General features: G+C 45.2%; 1 protein-coding gene across 1 annotated transcript in view; it reads left to right on the top strand.

Annotated features, from left to right (window-relative positions):
- Nucleotides 1–12,054, top strand: part of LOC144818959 (uncharacterized) — a 552,374-nt gene that overhangs the window by 144,864 nt on the left and 395,456 nt on the right. The gene's annotated exons all lie outside the window — the stretch shown is intronic.

Raw genomic sequence — 12,054 nt, 5'->3', positions numbered from 1 at the left:
TGACTCCTGCAATGCGCCGCCCGTACGCCGAGAGATGCGTCACGCATCCTCACTGCCTTGCACAATGGTGCGCCGCATCATAAATGCGGCGTACCATGGGTGGCGGAGCAGTGTCGCACTGTGGCGCATGTTAACTGGCGCATCCCTGGGGATGCGCCAGTTAACATAAATCTGCCCCGCAATACTCTGATCTATAGGCAATCCCAATGGCTGTGCTTTTCTCGCAGATGAAAACAGTGACCTATACATATTGACTAGTTTTATCTTTATATTGTTAGGAAGAGATAAAACTGAAAAGGATAATTACCTGTCACTGTTGACACTTTAATGCTATAATGCTGAAAGCAAGAACCTGTATAATAACATGAAGAAAAAGGACAGATGGGCCAATGGGAAGAGCCCACATGGAGAAAAAGACGCAGGTAGGGTTAGGACATCGTAGCTAGGAGCAAGAAGAAGAAATGTTACAGTAATATTTCCATAGGATGTACTGAAGTGGTGTACTGTTCAGGATAAGCATGTTTAATCTCCCCCTAACATCACCTCAGGAAGACCAACTGCTGGACTACACAAATCAATTTTGACAAAACTTGTCACACAACTTAGCGCAGGAAATATAGTCACTCCCACATGAAAAAGCCAAGAGGCTCGTTGGACAAGTAGTAACCCTGGCTTTGTATGGTGGATACAAGACCATAACCAATTAGTCAGTTTCTCATAAAAACTCATGGGGTTCAGTCATTCTTCTCACAACTTAGTGTCCTTACCTCCAGGGAGAGATGGTTGAAACCCAGTGGCAACATCAGAGCATGTTATCCATTTCACACACAGGGGATCCAGGCTTCATGGGAGTCAAAGGGAGGGGAAAGGATTTGGGTACAGATCCATGATGGAGAGAGCTAGTTAGTTTGTACAGCAATGGGCAGACGGGTAGAATTTAAAATGTCAATTGCTACCCAAACTAGGGATCTGCACTGTATGAGCAAATGTTTTAAAATCAAAGGGGCAGATTTACAAGAATTGGCCCATCCTTTGCATATAAGCAGAGATGCGTCAGCTAAATTGCGTGACGGAAAAAAAGCCTTGCGCCGCCATGGTTGCGTCGCATTTACAATGCGGTGCACTGTGGTGCAAGGATAGACAGATGCGTGACGCATCTTTTGGCGGGAAGGCAGCGCATTGCTGGAATCATGTCATAAGCACAACGCAAATGTCAGGAATGCCTAGTCCCATCATGCTGCATCACTCCTTATGCCTGCTTTAAGAAGGCGCATGGTTTTGACGCAGTGGTGTCGTAAAAGTGGCTCAGTGAAATCTTGTAGATTTCACTGTGTTACTTTTACGAGGCTTACTTGCAACGGAACGCCCACCCTGCATACATTATACCTGATGCAGGTAAAATGTAGCGTAGGGTTTTACAACGTGACACATCTCCATAGATGTGTCACGTTGTAAATATGTTGCATAGTGGTGCATTGCACACTAATGACTTTGAATGGTTTTAGGTCCATCAATCAAATAACACTTGTTAAAGCACGCAGCTGCTTCAACAGAAGTGTCCTGGTGTAAGCTGGGCCGATGTAACAGGTGAGGCTAAATAGAGCCACATACCCAGGTTTTGAGTTGCTTATTGAAGGATGTTAAAGACTCAAGATAAGAAATCAAAAATTGACTTATGCCAACTAGTCTAAACTCTAGCATTGTACACTCTTTATTAGTTAAAAAACTCAGTACACAAAGTCTAGGTATTCTGTCTGTACGGTAGTAAAAATACTTTCACTCATAGTCTTAGTATACTGCAGAAATGAAAAGATACTCTGTAGTGATCAGAAAACGTCCTGGCTCCCTCAAGAGCTTGAGTATCCAACTTTTTCTAAATGAAATAACAGATAGAAGGTACATGTAGTTCCAACTTAATTGCCTCAAAGATAAATACTAATTACAAGGTACATGGCCTTGGCAGTGTATTCACACATGCCTTTCATCACCCTGAAAACAAAGTATTCTTACGAATGGATTTTTCCTCACAAAAAGAATGGCCAGCTGTCTTAGCCGAGCAATAACAATTAACAGTTCTGTATCTTAAACCGTTACTGAAGACTTCTCAAAAGAAGTTCACAACCATCACCTCAGATGCCTCCAAGGGATCTAAACCCCTTTCCATGCACCACACTAATCAAACCTGCCACGCTCCTCTATATCTCTTCGTTCTTACTGGAGCCCATGACTCTTGAAGCAGTTCATTAGCCTCCTCTGAAAGGCCTTCAAATTCCATAATTATCCTGATAGACTCCAAACAAGAAGGTTTGGGACCTATTCCCTATTAAAGAATGTTCTTCTCCTCCTGATCCAAACAATAAACCTTTTGATGCCCAGATTATACAGGATTCCTTACCTGCTTAATCAACGTTTCCTGGAAACCATAGTTGTGTCTCCCAAAATAGCATCACCAACACAAGCTGACACCTCTGCTTCCTCATTGTTAACAATACTCTCTGAATCATCATGAACGGAGGAAATGCATGACCTAAACTCGTCCTTCAATTCTGCTGGAAAGCATTGACTTCTGAAACTCCCTGATCTCGGCTCTACCTGTGGTATCGTTTTAAACTGATATGAAGTCTCTAAGGTCAGACTCCATCTTGAGCAGGCCAAGACTTCATTTTCTCTATTCTGCCTAATCATCAACATGTCTGCCTTTGAAGCAGATACCATTTTTCCTTGTATTCCACAGGAACCTTGAAAGTGTCAATTCATTCAGACAATGACATTGATAAGACACCTGTTGCGACATCAGTCTGGGACAAGTGTCTTGGTATCTCTATTTCAAGGTCAGATGATAATAACATAAACAATGAAGTCTGAATTGACATGTTTTTATCGTATTTGTTTATAATAATGCATCTAAGACTAGTATAATGATGCACACATGTTAAGTCAGACGTTTGACATATCAAATAAGTCAAATTATAAAAGGCAATTAAGTGACCACTTGGCAGGAGAGGTCCTTCGCCCCAGATTATTACGCAATATACTGTCAAAAGATCCACATCCATAGTTTATGTAACCACTCGATGCAAAACGGTCATGCTGCATAGAACCCCAATAACTCTGAATCTTCCTGCAATACTGTGGGGGCTAGCATCTATTTGCTGGAGTCACTCATATACCTCGTGTTCCAATCTGCCACCACGTATTCCTGAGCTGCAAGGTATTCTGCCTTGTAATCTATTTTGGGTTCCAAACAGAAAGTCCAAATTTCCTTTGCTAACTGTGTCAAATTCCTTGATCTGCTTCCACCCATTTTGTTTTTACTTTACTGCTGGTGCATTGTCCATCCTTAACAAAAAAGAACAGCTCTTCAAACCTCATTTGAAACTCTTTCTCATTTCCAAGCAATTTATGTTCTGAGCTCTCTCCTGTAATGACTAATTTTCCTGGGACGATTTCACCGCGTCCCGGGACGAGACGATACCTGCATTTCTGCCTGTAAAAAGGTTTGCCGTATCTGGAAACCAGGATGTTGGGCGCTATTCAAACGGCGACACACAGCAGGGGATATAAGTTTGCAGTTTCCCGCATGCTCGACAGTTCAATATTGTGAGACTGCACACGTGTCTTCTTTATATTTATTCAGAATGGCTGTATATAAAATAAGATGAAAGTTTGAACCCGGACAACAGGGCTACTACCGCTGTGGAGGGGCGTTCTTAGTTGGAGGATAAACACCCAATCTATGGGACGTACCGACCTAGAAAGGGTTTTTATAAGTGCTGCATTAGATTACAAACAGAAGGACATGGTGTAGCCATCTGGAAGGTTCATATGCAATATTTTGCCCTAGAGGTGAAACCTAGGAGATATAATTGAATTTTTTTTAATGTTGTGAGAGAAAAAAGAGACAATCAACTACGCTTGTCTTGAAAAAGGTGGTGCACATCAGGTAGCACACCCAAACGCGTCGATGCCATTGTTTCTTTATTAAATTCGAGGGACTATTGTGTTGGGAATTTCTGATACCAGCCTGACGTCGCTCATAGATTCTAACGAATTAATAAATGTTTTCGACATGATTCACCTAATTATGGCTCTTTTTTGCAATGTGTTTTAATGATTTTATAATTGTTTTGGGATCTAAAATGTGATTTTCATTGTCATGTTTTTAACTCTTTTTATTGATTACAAAATAAATTTGAATATTTTCTTATAATTGGGAGTTTCAATTGTAATGTGTTTATACTTATAACTGTGAGGGTCTCTTATTTTGGCACTGGTGTGGGTGTAATGTTGATTGGAAGAGATTAACGGTGATTGTTAGTGACTTTGGTTTCACACTGTTTGTGTTGGTACCCTGTCCCTTGGATGGTTGGGCCACTCCCTCTATTATTTCAAGATGACTAATTTTCCTCCAGTCTCCTCATGTTAAAACTAGCGTCTGAATCCACACCAAAATCTGGACCCAACCATTCCCAGCTTCTAAATTCTCCAGCCACCAAAGTACCTCCATACTCACCTCCTCTGTCAAAAACACATTATCCATATCATAAGCTTTTTGCCAATGCTCTCAATTACATACTAGACAGAGCTCTGGAGTGTAATGGACCGGGCAACACAATTGGAATCAATGAAAAAAGAAACCACAAAATAATTGCAAACAATGCAACAGTAACTCTTTCTTTAAAACTGACTCTTTTTTATGACTTTATCAAATTCACCTTCCTGACTGGCAAATCCCACCAGTGAAAGTATAGTGCTCACATTTCCTCAATGGAACATAAATCTACTTTTCTAGATTGATTAACCAGAAAACTCAAAGGTGCACCTCACTAACATTAAATTAACTTTCAAGTGTTTACCAATTCCTGCCTATCCGAAGACATTATCAAAATATCATCCTAGGATATTTTCATTCTTCCTTCTCTCTCTCATGTTTGCTACAACTGATCAAAACATGTTTGAAAAACTCCATGGTGTAGCGGAAAGGTCAATGGGCAAACTTACAAGCTGATAATGGGCAAACTTACAAGCTGATAGCAAAGACCTCATCATCTGAAATGAAGATACTTCTGACTCTCCTTTGCTATTAGAATTGCACAATGCACACCCTTCAATCTCCATTTCCAGCAACTAATCCTGTTCCTGCATGATGTTTCTCCAAATACGAACTCCATCTTGAAATGCCTGTAAAAACATATGTGTTTGAATTGTGTAAAGTTATCATCAACATCCAGCCCTTGTACTTCTTCACAAGAAAAAGTTTACTTGCAAAAAATTCCACAGATGCACCCTTCCAGCAGCATTCATCTACTAATTTACCTAGTTCTTTCTCTAAACACAGTTCTCCTGGCATTATTGAATGAACCGGTTAGCGTACAAACTCTCCCTAGTATCTGAATAAAGTCTCTAGCAGCTACTGGTCTGTTGTTATCCTTTCCTGCTCTTTGATGAATTCCTTCAATATGATATTCATAGCCACCTTGGGCCTCCCCTTGTAATTGTCCTCAGCCTTTTGAACCTCTATTTCTGACAGTGTGGCCACTTTGAGAGGGATTGTAAGCCTCTGATTGAACATCTCTCTGGAAATTGACCTTTGTACCTTTGCAATTGTTCCCTACTACTGCCAAAAACACCATTTGCTACAAATACTCTCTTTAAGAAGTACTTCACTTTATCCAAAGCTGCAAATGTATGACCATATTTTCAATGCCTCAAAAAGAAGCTATTTTGTTAAACCTGAGTCGGGTCGGGGACAATCGGTATTTGCCCGGCGGTATTGCCTCTGTGGCCCTCTAGTTATTTAATCAATGAAGAGGCAGGCGCTGGAGACTGGAAGGCAGGAAACAGGGTTTTTATTCTCTCCGGAGGAGAACACAACAAAACGGGCAGAAGGTATCGTTCTGAGGTGCTCTAGATACATTTCTGAGGCCTGGCCTCTTATACACTGTTTTATGACTTTATTGCAGATTACATATTCATGTTAAAGCTTTGATGTATGGAAAAGACATTCCCGGAACTCCCCTTTGGGCCCGTTCCCACACACATTTACAGTTGAAGTCCCCACCCTAGTCACAACAGGTGATGAGTATCGCGCAGCTGGATATTCCGCCGATTCACGGAATGTGGGGGGTTTGATCGGATCTCATGGAGTGGGGGTTTTGATCAACCCGGGGATCCTTTGATGGGGGAAGCTTTCTATTGTACGGGGAGGGGCAAGGAATGGTATCGGCAGAGCTGGGTGTCGGCCTGGGAACGGGGAAGACAAACGGGCACACGGGGAAAAAGGGGGTTTGCATCTAAGGGCTGGGGATCATGAAAGGGAAGAAGGGAGGTGTCGCGCTGGGAACAGGATGAGGGCCTGGGGCAGAGCAGCGCCGAAGAGGGGTTTATGATTCAAGGCAGGTGCAAGCAGGGGGTTGGTCAGCGGGCAGTCTTAGTGAGGGCGAAGGGCTATATCAGGGGCCAGCGGCATGCAAAAGGGTTCGCTCTGATCAGGGCATCTTAAAAATGGCGAGTGCGCACGACAAAAGTGTGGCATCAGGGGAAGAGGCAAGATGGCGCAGATAGTGTTCACCAAACCGTACTAATTTTCAACAGTCCTCCCTTTAACATGTTCAAGACATCTTGCTGGTTCATTTTCTACTCGGTTCTATTGTGGTGGGCATGAGAAAGAAAACGGTAGGAACCCTAGATGAAAAGAGTTGTAAATAATACATTTTAACATTTCTAGTTTTAGGAGGTGGACCTATTTGATAAACTTCGATCAATTTGTTTAGCAGGAAAGTCATAGAAATGCAATACAAAAACGATTCTGTAGCGAGGGCAGCAAGTACATTTCATAACGTGGACTGGTAGGTTATTACATATATCAGATTCGGATTGGAGCATGATCAATACAATGGCGGCTGGGAGAGAAATGAGGCATAGCAGAAACGGCGATTGAGGATGTCAAATGTTCGAAGGTAACGAGTTCTCATTATTCTTTGTTGTCTTTCGTTGGCGCTGTGGAGCACCGGCGGTGGAGCTACAAGCCTAGCTCTATTCTAAGTTCTGCGTTGCAGGGCACGACCCTTTCCTCGCGTTTCTGGTCGGAAAGGTCCTTTTCGCCCTGTGTCCTTTGAGGTGATTGTCAGAGAGTTCAGATGGAAGAAGAGCGTACAAAACAGTCCATAGGGTAGGTCGGAGAAAAAGGGGGATGGAGCAAGGCCAAATTAGGAACAAACTAGGGGAACGAGAGACTTCAGATGGGCGGGCTCATGACCGAGTCTAGAGAGCGGGGACCTTTCGGCACACATTCGAACATAGAGCGGGGGCGTCAGGTTAGCCCTTTCTTCTCACTTTGCTGGAGGTAGTGCCTCGTCCTGTAGCTCTGTTCTGTCGCGGTCTCGCCTTGGCCCATGTCGTAGGTGTTCCATAGTCTGCAGTCAGGCCTCGTGCTCCCACATCCGGTCTCCTGACAGCCGTACCCTTAAACGAGTTTGAAAAGACAGTCTTTAGAGAATTTGCAGAGGAAGGTAATCACAAAAGTCTATTTCTCTCTCAGCTTCAGATAGAAATGAAAACGTCCGTTATTTTAGGGTTCACAACTAACATATAAATGACCGATGACGGGCCTGTTGGAGGTACTATGGCTTTCCTTCATAATTATTTATTACAGTTTCGACAGTTTATCTGATGGAGACCCACCTTCGTAAGACGGGCTTGACAAAGATATGCCGTTCTCTAGGGCTTTATATTTACCAAGGGTACTGTGTGCTATCGACATGGTACTAAACAGATATTTTGCTGAGGGACGAACATAGGCTAAACAGTTCTTTTTATCAATGCGTCCTGTTTTCCAACTAAACATTTTTCACTTTCGGCAGGGTTCATTTCAACGATTTCTTCACTTTGGTCTAGTCTTTTAACCTTGTAAAACATCATTCTGGTTCCTACGTAGCTTCCTACGGCCTGAGTACTTAATCAGAAAAGACAGGGGTTTTATGGGAAACAACTAGGGACATCGAAACTTGTGGTAAGGGCGCAAATCGACCCATTCCTCACAACCGGGAATGAGGGGTAGTTTCATAACTCCAGTTTGGAGCGGCTGATACAGGGGATGTAACAGGGGTGATCATTTTTCCTGTTTGGGTATTGCGACCATTCGGGGCGGGGAGGGTCGCGTATTCTGAGGTCCTTGTTTTATACCATAGGAGCCGTTGACATATAGTTCCCTTATTACGGGCCAGATTAGGGAACCTCTGTCGTCTTACCTGTCCTTTCCCTTACGGCCCAACCTCGGTTCATTGACTTCTAGCGGAAAAGGAGAGGTAATGACACGGTCTCAGGGTGATTGTATTAAAGACAAGTTTTTGTGCAAATACTGACGGTATTTGAAGCCAATTAGGTGGTGCGCTAGGGGTGGCAGTCTGCCAATTTCGGGGCTAATCGCTCGGAAGAGTGGGAGTGCAAAAATAGAGGGAGAGAGAGAGAGAGAGAGAGAGAGAGAGAGAGAGAGAGAGGGGGAGAGAGAGTGCAGCGGCAGGCTAAATAGTACACGTGCAACAGAGAGGGTGGCAGTGTATTCAAGAAAAGGCTATTTAGTGCATTACACAGTAAAGGACATTCACGGGTCTGCGTTAGAATCTTGTAATCATGCAGTTTGAGCATTGGACAGGGTAGAGGGGACGTGCCTTGAGAAAAGGAAAGAAGAGAGGAGGTACCATTTTGTCGCACTTTCTCGCATTCTCGGTCCTTCGACCAGTTGGGTCAGCGCCTCGGTCACACACACACATTCTCTCATAGTTTCGCATCATACGTGACATGGGTTCATTCGTCCGGTCTGGTTTAAGGGTGATCACTTTTTATCAGGTCGTGCTAATTTTTCGGGTTTGGTCGATACGTGAGTAGTTTGCAGGCGTGCTTAGGCACCACCTTGCGGCGATAGTCTGCTTCGTGTATTAGACATGGCAAGGCTTCAGATCTTCGCCACACCTCGGCTGTAATCTCTGATGTAACCTGCAGAGGGAGGAAAAAAAGGGGGGGGGGGGGAACAGCATTCGCGCATATTTAAATACATGTATTCAAGAGTCCTTTACTCACCTCTTACTCGTCTTCCCTCCTCGGGGCAGAGTCCCCGGGGATATGGTTTCTGGAGTCAGGGGGGTAGTGTGTCCATATAGATCGTGTGCGGGGAAACGTGAAAAGGAAACCAGAGGTGCCTAGTGCGAGGTATCTAGTCAAAGGATGTATCTCACTATTGGGATCCTTAAACCTCCTTCAACGCGGTGGCGTTCTAAGGTTCTTCGGTTCTTGGGTCAGCTCCGTTCCCTGATACCTTGGAACGTTGTACTTTATAACATTTACATCATTTCATTTCACCCTCCTTTTACATTCCCTCATTTACACCGTTCGTTTTACCCATCCTTGGAAGTCAAGGTCTTCCTCCACGCGAGAGTTCATGAGTCAGTCGCGTACTTTGAAGGCAGAGTGTCGTGTTGTCGATCCGATCCGTCCTCCAGGGCTGGGCAACCATCTTCTTTCAACCTTAAAGAGAGAGCAGAGTAGGGTGCACAGAAAAGAACTTTCCCACCGATCCCACATTTTTAAAATAAAGCATGCAATACCCGTCCATAGTTTCGAAAACCTTTATTTCTCAGAATCATTTCAGTACGTGGATGATGAGGGTGCAGTCGTATTTGGTCGGACATGGCAATGGCTAAAGCGCGTACAGTGGGAGTGTCGTCTTGCGGCAATAAATACATTGGGAAGTTTTATTCATTCATTTGTAAGAAACTAAAACGTCTATTAATTGGCTGGGGGTTCGGGGGCATTTATTTTCATAATTTAGAAGCATAATCATAATAGTTGCAATCAGATTTCCTATATGCATACCGTATGTGTGCGTCGTAAATGAGGTTATACATCAGCTATAAAAATATAATACCGTACATTTGCAATCAACATTTTTAACGGGATCCTTTCACACTGTTCGTCGAGTGAGCTCTCCTTGTCTTTTCTAGCCAAGTGTACAAAGGATCATATAAAGTCTCAGAACATCAAGTTTATATTAGTGCGAAGGAACACCACGAGGTGTTCGCAAGTCCCTCTTGATACCGGCGCCATTTTGGGCGGGGCCGGCTCAGTCCGGAAGTAGCATCAGGGGGGAATGTTTCCCATTACTGGCAGTTGGACCAGAGTCCTTTTCGGCAGTTCTAGAATTCATGCTAACAGAAGGAGTGGCAATGTCATGTTTATTTCGTTGGCGGTCAAGGCAGCCGTCCCTTACCGGAAACCTGCAGAGGCCGAAGGTTCCGCCGGGGACCTTTGTAGGATCTTCAAGGCTGCGGAGATGCTGTCGGAGATGGGGGCTCGTGTCCCAGTGGGCAGATGTCCGAGTTATATTGCTGGTCAAAGTTACTCTAGTGGCCGGGCCCGCCTTCCAGCGGACCCAGACGCCATTTTGAGGCCCTACAGGGGCCACTCTCGTCGAGTTTGCAAGAGTGGAAGAGATCCTTCAGAGTGAAAGGAAGAGGTCTCTGTTGGGTGAAGGCGGGACGTTCGGCTGGGGTGCAGCTGTGATGCCCCCACCTGGGGGGGCGAGGGAGACTCGTTCGCGCTGTCTCCTTCTCCCGGTGCACTCCATGCTGCTCTTTTTCATCGCCCCGCATGAGGGTCTCTCCACATCCGGTGTTCCCCAAGTCTTGTGCTCAGTGCTGTGGGAGTATGGCCACCTGTGGCGCGCATTCGGCGCGGCACAAGTATCAGTGCAGTCATTGCAGGTTCGGTGTTCCGAAAATATGGCCACCATTGCACGTTCGGTGCTGCGCAAATACTGGGGTGCCACCATGGTGTGTTCGGTGCTGTGCAAGTATTGGCACCATCGCCTGACTGGGGGTGTTCGGCGTTGGGCCGGGGGCTGGGAGACCTCCTATCGGTGGAGGTGGGAGAGGCTCGTCCGCGTCGCCTCTCCCTCCCAGCCCGACCTGGACGCATTCCTGCAGGGGTATGGACAGGGCATCCGCCGCCCAGAGCTGCTGCGGCTGTCGCGGAGGAGAAAAGGAAGAGGTGCCTCGCTCTTCTCTAGACATGTGGCGGGACTACTTAAGTCTATCCAGGCCCGTTGCGGCTGGGTCGAGGAGGCATGTGGCGGGACTACCGGCAACTACCTAGGGCCGTTGCGGCTGGACTCCGCTGGCCCCTGCCTCTCCTCCGGCTTCCCCATATGTTAAGATTTCCTGACCAAGAGTTGGCAGCGGGGCCCGCCTTATATGGGTTGCCGCTGGTTGGGCGTAGCCGTAACCCTGCCCTACTTTGGAAGGTTCCAGAATGGGGGGGGGCGAATGTTCTGTTTGACTTTCATTTTCTACAGTTTACCGTTATTATTTCTTGTTTGCTGTGTTAAATTAAAAGTTCAAGTTCATCAATGGTCTACGGATTTTGTTGTACCATTTCTTTCTTTCCAGGTTGCTTTTATGCTAAGTTTCTGCTTAACAGAGGTTGAGTAACACGGAAACATGTGTAGAGGGATGACGCAGATTCATACATTACATACACACAAACTCAGACGGGGGGACAGTACAAGTACGACATACAAAGACCCAAGACGAATATAAAACAGTTATTGGTCATAATTATCTCTTTCCGTCTGTGAATTTTAAAGCGAGGCTGGGTTCCCGTCTTGACGTTGCCCGACCTAGGAGAACTTGAGCATGCCGCTGAAATTGTCCTGGCGAAATCTGTGCCATCGGGCATAATCAAACGTGGTGGTTCTATCTGGTCTGTCTATGTAAGTCGGGTTCTTCTTTGTCTCGCGCTTTTTCTCATACTGCCGATCTGTCGTTCCTGTCGGCCCTTTGCCTTTACTCACGCTCAGTAGAGTCGGGCATTGGGCTTTCCAGTGTCCGACATATCTACAAAAAGCGCATTGGTCTGGCCCTAAGTCTGGTCGTCTTTTGCGTAGTGTCGGGGGATAACTTGTGGGTAGCGGTGTCCTGGGGTTGTCCTGTCGGTATATTTCTCTACTTGGTTTGTCCTCGTCTTTTCTCTGTCGTTGCATAGCCTCTCTGCGCCACATAC

This window comes from Lissotriton helveticus, chromosome 2_1, assembly GCF_964261635.1.
Source record: "Lissotriton helveticus chromosome 2_1, aLisHel1.1, whole genome shotgun sequence".
Taxonomy (NCBI): Eukaryota; Metazoa; Chordata; class Amphibia; order Caudata; family Salamandridae; genus Lissotriton; species Lissotriton helveticus.
Note: the sequence above shows the minus strand (reverse complement) of the source record. Positions and strands in the feature narration are given on the sequence as shown.